Raw genomic sequence first — 6,569 nt, 5'->3', positions numbered from 1 at the left:
TTCCAGCATTAAGTTCCAGAATAGAACGAAACTTAATATGCGTTCATGTATTGTACTGTTTTTGTAACGTATTCAACACATTTTTGATCTCACGTGGCGGAGTCTATGCGCGTGCGCATGCGCAAAGCGAAAATGCACATGCAGCTAGCACAGGTAACCGCCGTAGCCGATGGAAGACAGCGAGGCAGAGACGAAGAACTTCACGTCTTCAGGATCTGGCAGCACAATTAGGTATGGTGGCGACCTTCTCATGAATCTCGTTCTAATCGTGTATTTAGTCGTCACACGTTACTCTCTAACCGCCATTTGAGACCAGTGACTAACAAACTAAATTACAAACGTCGATTTTCACCGAATATTTGATTTTATGTAGTTTGTAAACTATCCTAATCCGTGGTAAGTGTGTGGGGCATCAATATTGATGTGTAAAAACCGCGCAGCTTACTTTGCACGTGATGCTATTTACGAATTATGATTAATAAGTAATTATTCATTGTAATTATTTTTTCCTGTTTTGTTTTTTAAATTCTGACGACAGATGTTGAAACACTACAGTAGAAAAGAACTGATGGAGAGGGAACCTGCTGTGAAGGAAGCCAGCACTCTTTATGGAGAGTCAGGTTAGTAAATATTCTTGTATTGTATTGGGTTCATATTGTATCATTAACTTGTTCTATATAAATAAAAGAGCATAAAAGGTCATTCATACCGTTACATTTCAGTGAAAAGTGAATGTTTAATTGCTGATTGTCACTGTTTTTAGATTCTGGCAGAGTTCAGTCTTATATCTGTCAAAGACCTACAAACCGAATTATTTCTAGAACTGGACCGTTGACATCTCAGAGCCTAAGGGGGAGACATTGGCTCTAAACTTAAGAAGATTCTGCAACAGAATTTCAACATTCAACATTGAAAATAATGTAAACACCACAGACTCCCAAGTTCTTTGCATTTGCAAGTGTTGTTTGCTCTGTGTTGTGTGTATGCTATTAAATAATAATTTTTAAAATAATTTTTCAGAAATCTGACATCATTGGGAGACGAACAGCAGTTCTTGATGGCCTTCCACTCCTCCTTGGAGAAGACCCCACTGATTTTTACAAGACATGTATTGTAAGTAGTTTTGTCTGTTTTGTTCTGGTATTATGGGGCTTTCGCACTGCAGGAACGATTTCATAGTTCCGGGAAGATTTGGTGGAAGTACCTTCTTTTTGTTGTTCGCACTGCAGGAACCGGCCGGAATTTTAGTTTGGAGGAACACTTTAGCTCCTTCTCCTAGGCAGGATCTAAACCTGCAGGACGCGAACGATCTGTAACGTAAGCAAACGCTGACAGGCCAAACTTCTGTTGTTGGTTGTTTGTCGTTGTTTTCAACGGACGCGCTTAAATGACATCGCTGTCGACTAAATAGTACCTTTTGCCCTTGCGAATGCGATTGAGGGAAAACTTAGTTCACGAAACTTTGCCTTTAGTAATGCAAATAGTTCTTGAACCAAATATTCCGGACACAGAAACAAAGAATGGAATAAGGAAAAGAGAAATATAAATGAATTATTTAGAAGGGAAGAAAAAAAATTAGATAAGGCATTAAGAAAATTAACGTAGAAGACTAAAGAAAAGATGGAATGAGGCTAGAAATTTAGACAAAAGAATAAAGACACAACTAAGATGGGAAAAAATAAGTCAAAGAAAGAACAGAAAAGAGGAATAAAGTAAAAGAAAAGTAAGACAAAAGAAGGTTAGAAATGACAGACAGAAAGAAAAGGAAGTCAAATGTGTTATGGAGAATTAAAAACCACTAGAAATCATGCAGAACAAAATGTAAACGTTTAATCAATTATTTTCAGAAATGCTACATTTAGATCACTTTTCAAGTGTCAAATTAGCAGTTTCAGAAGAGGTTTAATTTGTATAGCTGGCCTTAAATTTCTATGATCTTTTTGTATGTTTAAATATCATTGGGGTCTTAAGGGGTTAACCCTTAACGTGCACCAGGCCCATGGGAAGTTTTGAGGTTTCATCACAAGCTTTTTTAAATACTTTATATATTGGTTAAATATTTGCAAAACCCACATGCAGACGTTAAACATGACAAATGATTTATGGAAAAAAAATGAAAATGAACAAGTTTGGAGATTCCAGGTTTCTGTCGGACAGTGACGATATGTTGTCTTAAAATATGTTGTTAATTATTTTGACTAAATTTTTAAACAAACGCACAAGAACTCAACATTGGAACAGAACAATACCCAATTGGAAAGCCAGCTGACAGAAGTATAACAACCCTAGTTATCACTTCAACAAACCCTTTTCTTTATTCTGTCAAAAGCATTACAAACACTATCATCGCAATTACGAATAAATTCATTAAAAAACAGGCCATGTCTGAGTGTGCTGATGCTTTAAGGTGGAACAGAAAATATAGTTCCAGCTGGAGCTAGTGGAGCGAGTAGACTCTTTCAGGTGATAATGTCAGCAGCTATTTTTTACAAAACGGTATTAATATTCTTTTTTAATTACTGTGAAGACATAAATACAACAATATTTGAGTTGCAATAAAATTATATTTACTGTTGTGCCACCTTAAATGCTTTAGACGACGCTGCTCTCAATATTTTTAAATTACATAAAAGGTTGTATGTACACATTTGTTTATATTGAACACACACATAATAAACAAACCTACAGTGAAATAATAAAAAACTTATTCTGAAATCTCGAGAGAATTTGCGAGATTTCCTGTGTTTACAGTCAGGACTCTGTTTAAAAATCTGTTTGTGTGTGGTGTGCTTTCTTCGTCACATCACAGCGCACCACACATTATAGGAGCAAGACAAATAAATCTAGGATTTTTTCTCCTCGTGTTTGTGGTCTCTCACAGTTTGAAACTCTTATAAGTTAAAAAATAATTTGGTGTGGTCCCAGCATTAGCGGGGAAGATCCCAGGGTTGCCAGATTTGCTTAAAAAATCTGCCAAATGGACATTCAAACTTCAAAGCTAGCCGGAAAACCGCGAGCTTAGAAAAACTGAAATACTCGGCAACAGTGAAAGGTCCAGGTAGATCGCAAGCCAGAAAAATTGCGCACACAGGAAAACCCGCTACAGAAACGACTTTCTACTTTTGGGCCTTTTTATAAATGTAGTGGAGTAAAAAGTATGATATTTGTCTTTCAAATGTAGTGAAGTTAAAGTACAAGTACTCAGAAAAAATAATACTCAAGTAAAGTACAGATACTCAAAAAGTGTACTTAAGTACAGTACTCAGGTAAATTTACTTCGTTATTGTCCACCTCTGCCTCAAGTTGCTTCACACCCGTATACATTTTATTGTTACACTGCACACAGATGATGATATTTGGAAGATTGTTTGTAAACTAACAGTTCTGGGTCACTACTTGACTACTACAGTAGGAAACAAAACTACTATGGTAGTCAATAGTGCCCCAGAACTGTTTGGTTTCCCACATGCATGCTTCAAAATATCTTCTATGTTCAACAGAACAAAGAAATTAATACAGATGGAAACAATTTGAGGATGAGTAAATAATGACAGAATTTTCATATTTGGGTGAACTATCCCTTTAAGAGCCACAAACTGGTTATCTCTCTTTGCCTCCCTACTCATACGTTATTTTGAATGTGTTTCAATAGCCCAAGTAGAGAAAATACAAAATAAAGAGAACTGAAGTTGGATTTGACTGATAGCATTATTTCTTTCTTTTTTCATTTGAATAGATATGGTTATAGTAGCCTACCATTATGATGAACTCTTTTGGCCATGATTATCATGTAGCGAAAATCTGATAGGCCTATCATGACAGCCCTACTTCTATTTGAAATGTGAATGAAAAGTTAACGTGTGGCAAGCGTACAGAAACGTATACATGTTAAGGAACTGTGAAATCAGATCTGAATGAGCACGTAAACTTATGTCACACCTGTCTTGTTTGTCATATGTCATAACAATTATCTACTTACAAGCCCCTTTACACCTGTGACAATAATGCAACATGATGGACAGAGGCCACTCATATGCCCTGGAGAGCATTCAGCATTACTTCCAGACAGAACCCGGTATGGAGCGGGAGCCATGTGCACCACCTTACCACCATCTTCTGTAGCTGCCTTTGCCGCAATAAGCGACACTCCAGCTGTGTCAAGCATATTGGGGGAGGAGGATGAAGAGGAGTATGATGAAGCAGGGGACATCTGCCCCTTCATCTCTTTTCCCACGCTGACGCATCAGTTAGGCAACCGTAGGCATTCAGCTTGTGGCTTGGTATCCAGCCCAGGCCTTATGGCGTTCCCATGAGCACCTAGCGCAGCACAGATTTGCCAATTAATAAGATGAAAGCCAAGTCTACACGGGCACGATCACAGAGAAGAATTACCAGAGTCAGGTGATGCAAACAAACAAATGATCACATTAATTTGGAAATGAAGCAAATGCCGGGCGCAGACGAGTAAGTGTGGATGTATGCACGATGGGCCGCGTGAGAGAGAATGACTGTGCATGTCTTACGCAAACACGTAGGCTTAGTAAAACTAATTAAAGCTGCAAATGGGAACAGTGACAGAAGCGACGTTGACAAGCAGCGGTAAACAGCAGATCACAAGTCATTCCGTCTTTATTAAAGCTCATATCTCAGAACGGGACACTGCAGACATTACATAAAATCACTTAGAGCTTCACACTCTTGATCTAAAATGTCGTATTGTTTTACAATTAATTACACACCAGATGCACCGGCAATCACTTAATATGTACTAATAGGGTGAGCAGTAAACACATCTGAGGGTTGAGGGGAGAATACATCCTCTATGATTTCTCTCAATACCCACCGGGTGCAGCGGTCCAGAGCTTCCACTAAGCCCAATAGACACACACTCAGGGTGATGCAATAATAACCCTGTCCTTGATTTACTGAATCAGATGATCCCTCGCTGGGCTACATAAATCCTCTCAAGGTAAAGCTGGCTCAGATACTTGATTGGGGGATTCTGCCTTAAGTAGTTTCATGGGACAAAACAAAGGCATTCTTTTTCAAGAAATAAATGTGATTGAGTTGCACAAACAATAGAAAGCTATATCAATATTTTGGCACATTTTAGTAGAACATTTCCATAGTTAATGTGATGAACTCTCCTAAAAATAAAGCTTCCTAAAATGTTCTTCATGTACAGTATATGGTTCCATAATGAACCTTTAACATCCACTGAATCTTGCACAAAGGTTCTTTGTTTCAAAAAGGCTCTGCAAACAATGAAAAGGTATGAAATGAAGAACTGTTGACTGGAAAGTTCTTTGGGGAACAGAAATGTTCCTTTTTTTTAGAAACTTTATTCATAAAAGTGTTCAGTACTTGTGGTTACTCTGGTAGTGCACTGTTGGGAACCTGGAGGTAAACTGACCTGATAAATCTACTGAAATGATAGAATCTGCAACATTTTTCTCGTATTATCCAGTGATTTTAGGAGGAAATCTGTGTTAAAAGAAGCAAAATATTACACTTTGGTAGCATTATTAGATAAAAACCAAACAGTCCAGATACTAATAAAGATACAAGCAAAGGACAGGGATGTATACAACTTCTGTGTTATCATTTTTAAGCTCTGTAACCCCAGGTAAAGCAACTTTTCAGACTTTTATTTTTTAATAAAAGGGGTAAGCATCGCCTTCAACCCAGCTATGAACACCGAAAAGGAGTGCAAAAGTTAAATAAGGCGAATCATTGCTCTGTTAGAATGTAAAATCCAGCTTTTTTGCTGTGCACAACCGATCATAAATTGTTTAAATGCTTCCTTCATTAAATATGAACCCTATGAACTTACAGTTTGTTTTTTTAAATACCGAGATAACATAAAACAGTCAGCACAGCATTAGAAGGCATCCTTTCCACAGATGAATATTGTCAGCTGCATTTATCAATGTTACTGACCACATTCATATGCAGATAAGGACACTAATCGCCCAATCAACAATGGATCATACAAATATTAACCCAGGGTTTAGCATGAAATAATAAAACCTGAATATTGTCGCTGTCCTTCTGAAATCTGTCCAAATTTGCTGTTTTTCTAATGGTTGAAAACTATGTTGGTAAAGTTGACAAGCACTTTTTTAATTCTTTTCATTGGTTAGATACTTGCGAAACCCAGTGATAAACAGAAAGGGTGACTAATAATAATGACTTATGGCAAAAAATAAATATCATGAAATGTGGAGATACAAGGTTTTAGAAGGCAGCAGCAATGCAAGAATGATTAGTATAAACAGACTTGTTAAACATGAAACAGTATTTTGTTTTCCAGGTTAAGAATGACCCTGTACACCCCCATAAACTTTAGATAGGGGGGTACATATTCTATATGGGTTTAGTTAACAGTAATATCAAACTGGTGAAATTTACAGATATGCACTTGGCAGACACAGCAACTTACAGTGCATTCAAAGAATACAATTTCTTAATATGTGTTTCCCAAACATATGATCTTTGAATCGCAAATTCAATGCTCTAGAAACTGAGCTACACTGTAGTTGCAATGACATTCATACATTTTTAAGTAT

The 6,569-nt window shown here is 37.1% G+C and overlaps 1 long non-coding RNA gene across 1 annotated transcript; it reads left to right on the top strand.

The window, feature by feature from the left end:
- Positions 1–536: 536 nt before the first annotated feature.
- On the top strand, positions 537–1,114 carry LOC130554863 (uncharacterized). Its single transcript, XR_008963035.1, has 3 exons — positions 537–620; positions 764–920; positions 1,021–1,114. It is a non-coding gene; the product is annotated as an uncharacterized LOC130554863 (long non-coding RNA).
- The last annotated feature ends 5,455 nt before the right edge of the window (positions 1,115–6,569 follow it).

The sequence above is a fragment of the Triplophysa rosa genome, linkage group LG5 (genome assembly GCF_024868665.1).
Source record: "Triplophysa rosa linkage group LG5, Trosa_1v2, whole genome shotgun sequence".
Classification (NCBI taxonomy): Eukaryota; Metazoa; Chordata; class Actinopteri; order Cypriniformes; family Nemacheilidae; genus Triplophysa; species Triplophysa rosa.
This window is presented reverse-complemented; position numbering and strand designations above follow the sequence as displayed.